Genomic DNA, 8,746 nt, shown 5'->3' on the forward strand with positions numbered 1-8,746 from the left:
GAATGTACCCTTTGCAGGGCTTGTAATCTGCACATGATTGCAAACCTTGCAGCGTGGCTTACGGTGTGGTTAACGTCCAGGACTCGGGTTGGAGTTCGACGTTGTACTGGACTTAACTAAAATGTCCCTCAGGTTCCTGCTGTGGCGGTGTAATGCTCTTCGGGGTTTTTAAAAATGAGGGGCAAATGACTGCTTTGCTGGATAATGTTAAAATGTTTTGAAAGGATATTGTTCACACGTGGTATGTTAGATGAATGCGTGAGAATAAGGTTGCTTGGTCTTTCACTATCCTGCGATTTACGGAAATTTAGTATTTTATTCCATTCTAAACCACGAGCTTTCTGGATAGCGTCTTCGACGATGGGCGCTGGATATTCGTGAAGTAAAAGGTTTGTTTTTACTTGCTCAGCATGGCGGTCAAAGTCTTCGAACTCAGAGCAAATCAGTTGGTATTTATGAGACTGTGAGTAGGGTATGCCAATCTTGCAGTGGTGTGGGTGGCTGCTCTTAAAACGTATTGCTGGCGGTCGGTGGGTTTTTTGTAGAGGGTTGTTTTAAGTACGCTGCCCTTTTTCTCAGTTTGAACACCCAAAAATTTATAATGTTGTGCAGATGCTGTGGGTGAATGACATGGAAGGATGAAATGTGTTATACCTCGCTATTAATGTCAAGAGGCTGGCTTCGTCGTGGGGCCAAATGAAAGAATATTGTCGAAGACACGTTTATAAATGAGTGGGAATTCTATTTCCAGTGCCACCATTAATATATTTGCGTAGGCCGTTCCCATCTTTGTTCCCATCGCCGTGCAGTTGACCTGAAGATAGTGTCTTCGCTCAAATTCGAAGTTGTTGTAGTTCAGTATAAGGCCAGGATAGTAGAAAGAGTTTCCTCATCGAGGTAAACGCGGGGATCTGTCCGCAGGTGCGCATCCCCTGTCGCACGTATGCCGTCTTGGTCGGGGATATTTGTACATAATGATGTCACGCCCATTGTAACCAAGAAACTTTGGTCAAAAATTCTGAGGTTAGACACCACTCTGAGAAAGTGGTTTGTGTCTTGAATGTAGGCCGGGATGGTCGGTATAATGTCCTTCAAGAGGAAGTCAAGGATGGGGGAGTGTGCCGTTACTTGACACAATGGGACGACGGCCCGGGCGGTGGTGGTGGTGGTAGTGGTTTATTAAAAAAAAATATAAAAAAAGTGAAGCAAAAGAGTGTTGCCGGCCGCGGCAATTGCTATCTAATATCTTAAGCACCCGAGCTGCAGCCGGCGGAAATGAAAGGGAAAGGGAGAGGATAGTGAGGAGAAGTATAGACGGGAGCGAGAGCAAGAAAGGACAGGGGAGAGCTTTGTACACTATTTACAAAATACAAAAGTAATCAAGTTCGCGCCGCTCGCGCGCTAATGTCCATGCATTGTCCGAAAATAAGTGCGCGCGAGCGGCCTCTGCGCACAATCACAAAAGATGTAAACTCTATGTACATAGCCGCGCGCACGCACCGTCCTGTCTCGGACTATTTTCGGGAGTAGGTAGAACCGTGCAGGGACCGCTGTGACTGGAGTCATTGCTTTGATAATTTCCCCGGATATCTTTTGATTTTGACGAACTGATTTTAACTTATTGTTAATTTCGATTTCGAACTGACCTGACCACTGGTTAGCAGAGTGCAAAAATATTTACTTTCCATTTGTCGGAAACATTGTTAAGTATCCTGACTGAACAACAACAGCCCCTCCTTTGTCTGCCGCCTTGATGATTATGTAAGACCGCTCATTTAAAGGGCCGAGGGCTCGCTGTTCCTCGGATGAGAGGTTGTTCGGGACATTTTGGATTTTGAATATGAGACCAGGATATCCTTTTGAGCGGCAGCGATGTAGTACATATCGAAATGTTTTCTCTGTGTTCGTTTGGATTCCATGATTGGTTTGATGTCCCGGGAATGCTAATTTCACGATTGTTTTTGCGGTTTCGGAAGTACTCACGCAGACGTAGATCCCTTGCGAAGTTATCCAGATTCTGATGTAATTAGAATTGGTCAACACTGTTCCCACTTCGAGTTATTGATCAATTCGCTCTCGCTCTACCATAAGCATGCCGTCCCGGTTAGCTCAATTGGTTGAGCGACTGCTCCGGTGAAGCGGTGGTCCCGGGTTCGATCCCCGGACCAGGACGAATTTTTCTTTAACTACGAAGTTTCTGAGAAAGCTGTTATAGCTTTCCTTTGTAGCCGTATGGCTGCGCTCGGGTGGACGTCAATGAGTAATTACTCCCTTATTACCACTTAAACCCTTGGAGAGCAGCTTTCGTTCCGAAGGAGAAAGTGGACGGCTCGTTACGTTCACAACGTTGTCAGCCTCGATGGAAGACCGGCTAACATAGGTTGCTCAGGGCTTAGCGTGCTCTCAGTAAGAGGCAGAATAGGTGAACGGGGCACCGGGATAACACCGTTTCACCGGAGTTTGCTAAGTTTCTCCACATGTGTGTCCTTTTTCTTTCGTTCTGCGAATTCTTTTAGCTGAGTTATTCCTGTCGGCGTAAGGTCCGGTTCACGACACAAGCACTGTTAGACATGCTCTAATTCGAGAGCCTTTCGTTGGCTGTGCCGTATAATTAGGTCCACAAAGCTTAATGAACTCTCGTGTAGAATGTATTTCAATTGTGACGTTCCAGCCTGTCGGCGGTCAGACACAAAGCAACACAATATTTGTCGCTATCTACGGGTTCTCCTGAAGCGGGGAGAACTGAGCCAACACACAACACCTCCGAGTCAACCTTATTTATTCACACTCTGCCTGAAGGTGAAACTGGGGGTTCCGCTCACCGCTGTCTTGTATCAGGAGTCTGTTCAGTGCGGCCAACAGGTGCCTCGCTCTCGACTGCTCAAGTGGGGTGGCGCTCAGCCTGGTGACGGTCCCACGGTTCGGCAAACTGGCCCGGCGACCGCTAATGGGGGCTTCCATCTTGACACTGTCGGATCTTCTCAGGCGTCTCGCTAGCGGTACTACGACGGGTTGAGGCGTTAGGCTTCTTGGACGTCTCGGCTGGTGGTCAGTTTGCTACGGACCCCTGAGGTCCGGCTTCGCCGACTACAGACCAGCGCGATCTGCTTCCGTTCACCTCGCCCGTCTCTGCTCGTTCTCTGCTTTGTATCTTCTCTCTGCGTCGCGTCTCTCTGAGGATCCTCTTTCTTTCTCTCGGTGTCCTCCTCGCCCAATGGTTTTTCGCCGTCGCTGCTCATGCAGCCGACCAAGGGCGCCCGCCGATTTTCCATGACGCCGCGGCCGTTACGACACCAGGCCCGATGGCCCCGTTGGGGATGTGTCGAAGGGGATCAGGTGTCGCTCGGAGGGCAACGGTTCCCCTAAACCAGCGTCTCGCCTCCTCTGCTGGGAGCCCTCCTGGTGCTAGCCCCGCCGACCTCCCCCGCCACCTCAAGCCGCTACGTGGTCTGCCGGGGCCGCTGCTAGTAAGGCCGTCCGCAGGCGCGCATGCGCGTACACACAAACGCACAAACGTGCTTGTCTGCGCGCCAAAGGGGGAGTTGGGGGCGCGCCACAAAACAGGCCGCAGGGATGTTGCGCTGGGCTTCCCAGACGGCCTCTCCTCTTTAGTCCTTTGGCTACTTTTCACGTCTTTCTGTTGCGTCCGCCGCACTCCACACAACCGCCTTCGCAGACGGGGCAGGGCGATAATTTTGAAGCCAGACGCAGTGTCTGTGGTACTAGTCGGTGGAGAGAGTTCTTTCGGGCCACGCCTAGGCCTCCCGTAGACAGCCCTTCACACCATTCCGCGTCCTCGACTGCGTTAAGGGTTGTCATCACCTGGGTGAGCTGCAGCCGCATACCTTTTGGTATGGTTTCTGATTCAGAATAGCGAGTTAGAATGGCCGCGTGGCATTCATATCTAATTCGTTTTTCGATAGTTTTCCGGATTTTTAGAAAAGACGGCGAGTGAGTTTGTGGGGAGCGGGCCGTAGCTGTGGCGGCAGCGAGTGATTCACAGGCCTCTGTCGTCATGTAGCGGCGGCGTGGCGGTACGGGGGTGTCTCGGCCTCTTGGGATCTCGGATGAGCCACAGATGGCGTTGCTCTTGCCCTGCTGCCTCCCTGAGTCGTCGTAATCGGTTGTCTACGGAAGCTTCATCTCGTAGCGGGGGGTCTGGTCCCGAGGGCGCGTGTCAGGTGCTCGCACACGATAGCCACGCCCTCGAAGCTTAGATGATGTCCATCGGCCGCGAGTACCCTCCATGGTGGCAGCTCTTCAAGTGCGTGATTAAGATACGCCACGTCACTGCCAAGCCGCCATCGGTGACCTGGCCCACAAAGAATTTCGCCTGGCCGTTAATCCAGCTGACGAACCTTCTGTTCGCTCCTCAGCGTGGGCGGTTCAGGGCACGTGGAAAAGGAAAACTCAGGCACACTTTCAGCGATGGGCGCTCACGGAGAGGGCGGCAGTGGCGCCCGCGGGCGTGATGTCGGCTGTCCCAACGTGAAGAATCACTCTATGGATGGAGGCAGTCAGGTATTCCAAGAGTGCCGGAATATCCGTGAACTTGGCTGATCTATACACCACGAAGACAGAGGTGTTATGTTGCGCCCGGTCGAAATACTCGTATAGATGCTTGAGAAGAATCCAATTATAGGCGTGCTGATGGGTTTCCGTGACAGGTGAATGGATAATCGCTCGGTTGTTTCGGCGATGGCAGCCACTGCAGTAGAAGTAGTAGCAGGTCTCATCTTTCTATGGGCCAGGAAGACTTATAGAATGAAGGGGTCACAACTTTCCAATTATCTTCGTTTATTACCAGTAGTTTCAGACGGAAGACTGTCCTTCATTCTGGTAAACAGACGAATGAAGACAAGTTCGTATTTTCGAGGCACCGTACACAAAGGGAGAGGTGAAATCACTCTCTCTCCCGCTAGAGGAAGGAGAGCGAAAGCCAGTACAAGAGGCAAGAGTGCTGCAGTCATTTGGGGGTAGAGGAAGAGGGTTGCGAAGGACAGGGGGTAAAGAAATAAAGGAATAAAAACAAAGAAAGACAACTAAAATAAAAATAGAACAAAAATAGAAAGACAGCGGTAGCGGCGTAGGTAACAGAGCTATAGCGATAGATCGGAAGGGAAGGAGTTGCTTCTCAAAAGGCGCCAGCCAGAAATATTGTCGGGAGAAGCTTCCTTCGGTGGGACACACACACATACAGATACACACACATGCCAGGTGTCCTGCAAAATGTAACCATGTTTTTTAAAAAAGGACAGTCTGTCCTGGGTGCGTAAAACAAACTCAGTGGTCCTATGGGTCGTGCGGCATATTCTGCAGTAATTTTTTCATAGTTCATTGCTGTTTAGCTACTTTGAATTAAATAGCTAGGTATTTAAATATTAACTTCGAGAAAAAGTTAATTCCGAATGTTGTAGGCCACTTTGAAAAACAGGCAGCTAAAGTGTTTTTAACAATGTTCTCTCTGAGCAGCTTCGTTTAAGAAATGTAAAAGAAAACGCGCGGAACTCAAAATATACTGAAGAACTGGAGTTCTACTTGAGCGCCAAAGATGAAGATGCGCTTATCATATATGTCGCGCCCATTCCAGACACAAAGCTCCGTCGGAGACTCGTTTAGCTGCAACACCTCGTATACTGCAAAACGAAGTAAAACCGTAATGCGCTCTCTGTTCCTAAAGCGTGGTCTAAAGCGTGGCCCGCATGGAGTTTTTTCCGGGCGATTCGTCGGCGTCGACGGCAGCGGAGCGTTTTTTTTGCCGCCGAAGAGGACGTTTTTGCCAAATCGTGGGGTTTTGGCTGAACAGAAAAAATCGCCGACGCCGACGCCGGGAGAGAGACGCGACAGAGGACCAATGAGCGCCGGAGCGAGCGTCACGTGATTCTGGACGGAGCCACACCGGCCGAGCGAGACGCGCTCGCTAGCTTGAGATGGCACTGTAGCTTGACCCGCAAAACTGCGTCGCGCTTCCCGGAGAGGCGGGTGCTTGGCGCTCCGAGGGTGCTTGAGCTTCGGGTTTCTCGGCCGAAACGGCCTAGCAGCGTGTTGTGTTTCGGAGGAGTCGCTTCTAGCTTGCCGTGCCGTAGCGTCCCTCAGGGGCATGTGTAAATGGTAGCGCCATCTAGTGACAAGACGTCAAGGTTCATCAAAGCTGTGTTGAAGAAATTTTCATCCTTAATTACTGATAAGTAGGATGGATGCATTGCGAGCCTTTTTTCCTTCCAAGAAGAAAAACTGCAAATATATGAAAATGTAACAAGCGACTAAAAGCTAGACAACTGCTTCGCCAGATGTCGTTCTCGCAAGGTAAACACTGCATTTAGTTAGGCCTAAGAGCTTTAAAATCGCCAAATTATCTGAAAAACAAGGGCTAGTTATCGCTTATACCTCTGGGTGTAGGCAAGCTGTGCGAAATAGAAGCGAACCGCTACCATTTGAGCGAGCTATCGCGTCGAATAATCCAGTGGTGACATGATTTATTCCGAAGCGGGCGAGCAGGGCGGCGCCATCTTCTCAACGTACCCCGTAACGTGCCCGTAGTGCGCGCCGCTCGGCTGCTGACCATGCGGGAATGAATTCGCCGACGCCGGCGCGGGCGTCGGTCGCGCGACGCGATTTCGCGGGCAAAAAACGCTCCAGCGGGCCACGCTTAAAGGGACCCTGAAATGGTTTCTTCAATCATATTTTATTGCAACAACTCTGTAGAGATGGTCTCTGCGAGTATTCTAGTCTGATTCAGAAAGCTGCGCGTGGAACCAATAATTTACAAACAATTTTTCAAACTTGCAGCTCACAGCCGATTAGGGCGACACCTCACCGCGCGTTTTTACCCGCCCCTACCACATGACGTAAACTGGCAGCCTTGGCCATGGACTGGGCGACCCTTCTCATTGGCTCTGCCAATTGACGTCACGCGCAATTTTTGCAATATTTCATTTGAAGCTGAGCACTGATGCTCCTTGAAATACTATTTTATTGATTGCTTATTATTTCTTAAAACACACGTATACACAGGTAAGAATCCAGCGCATTTCTTGAAATTGAAGTGGCACTTCCGGTAAAGAAGGAAATCCGTCTGCTCACAAAAACATGTGTTCTCGTCGAATCTTGGCGCCCGCCTTTGCGATTTTCCTAGCTGCGCCGACGAGTCGCTGCTATAGTGTACTAGAATTATGTATATCGCTGCTGTCGTCGCCCTGTGGGTCTCGGTATGGCGTGTACTGAAAGGCTCGAAGCCCATCTCAGCGGTGGCTGCACGCAGCCGCGCTTCGAGCTCCGGATCCATGCCGTTCGAGCAGCAATCAGGAGACATGTGCGAAAACTTGGACGGCGTGCCGCACCGATCGTCATCAGAAAGACTGCCAGCTATACTCGAGCAGCGACAAAGCATGCCTGCTTATGTTGGGAGCTTTCGGCAACGGCACCGCTCGCGGGCTCTCCGAGCGACGAGCTCTGCTGCTGCCTGGCTGCCGTGGTCGTCGCTAGGCCTATATCTCGTTTCGCGTCGAAGCCGCAGCGGCCGGCGCTTCGGATGTCGCCTGAGCTATAATAAAAGGCTTACTCTACACATCGCTTTACAGTCAACAGCATCATCTCACAGTAAAGTAATAGTATGGTCACTTTCCGCGACGCCTTCAGCCGCGAAGCGAGCGGGCGCCAGGCGAGCCGGACCCCAACGTCAGGCCAGCGGCAGCTGCGAGGCGTTGTGGCCAGAAATTTGCTCGTATCACAGTTGTTACCTTTACCAGCAGCTCAGTATTGGTCAGCGATCCTCAAGAGTGACACATTTTTCATATTTCTTGGCTTAGGGTTTATTATTTACGTCAAGAACACTCTTTAGCTCATTTTTTTATGACGTCGGCAGACCTGATCAAGGCCGGTCGGCCGGCCCGCACGCTCGGCGTACTTGACGTTCGCACAAGGAAATACAAAACAGCCATTCTACCAGAGATGATGCTTCCTAGATTCGAGCAACGACAACATATCTGTTCAAAAGTGGATCTTTCGGCAACGACACCGACTGCGGCAACGCCGGGCGACGAACTGCGCGCTGGTCCCAGGCTGCCCTAGTCGTCGCTAGGCCTAATGGTTTCGCATCGAAGTCGTGGCTGACGGCGCTTCGGAAGTCGCTTGCGCTATATCAAAATGCCTACTCTTCACATCGCTTTACTGCGAACTCGTCCCATAATAGAATATATATTGAATTTCCACGACGCCTTCAGCAACGGAGCTAGCAGGCGGCAGGCGAAGCGCCGCAGCAGCACCAAAGCGGCTGAAATTTGCTAGTATCGCATTCATCACTTTTACGATCAGCTCGGTATTGGCCAACGACCGTCAGAAGTGATATATTTTTGACATGCATTTATCCCAGGGCTTGCTATAAACGTGAACAAACATTACTAGCGCGTATTTCACTCGCCGGCGGCCGGCATCAAGGCTGGCAGGCCGGCCCGGCGTGGCTCGGCCCCGAGCGCCCTGAGGAGCGCGCTGTACGCCATCACGACGCTGCCGCTCTCCGCGCGCGCTTTGGCTCCCGCTTCCCGTCGTTGCGTCTGCCGCGCGCGGCTCGTCGTTGACATCTAGCAAGCTGCACGCAGGCGACGAGCAGCGATCGGACGTTGCGACGCCGTTCGCAACAGCGCACCGCAGTGAATCGCACTCACTTTCGCACATGTGTCTACGACCACCGGAAGTAAACAAGCAGAGCGCCATTGCTTGACGTATGCATGGGCGGAGATCGGCCCGT

Source organism: Amblyomma mixtum, chromosome 10 (genome assembly GCF_055824585.1).
Source record: "Amblyomma mixtum isolate Tamu chromosome 10, ASM5582458v1, whole genome shotgun sequence".
In the NCBI taxonomy this organism is placed as follows: Eukaryota; Metazoa; Arthropoda; class Arachnida; order Ixodida; family Ixodidae; genus Amblyomma; species Amblyomma mixtum.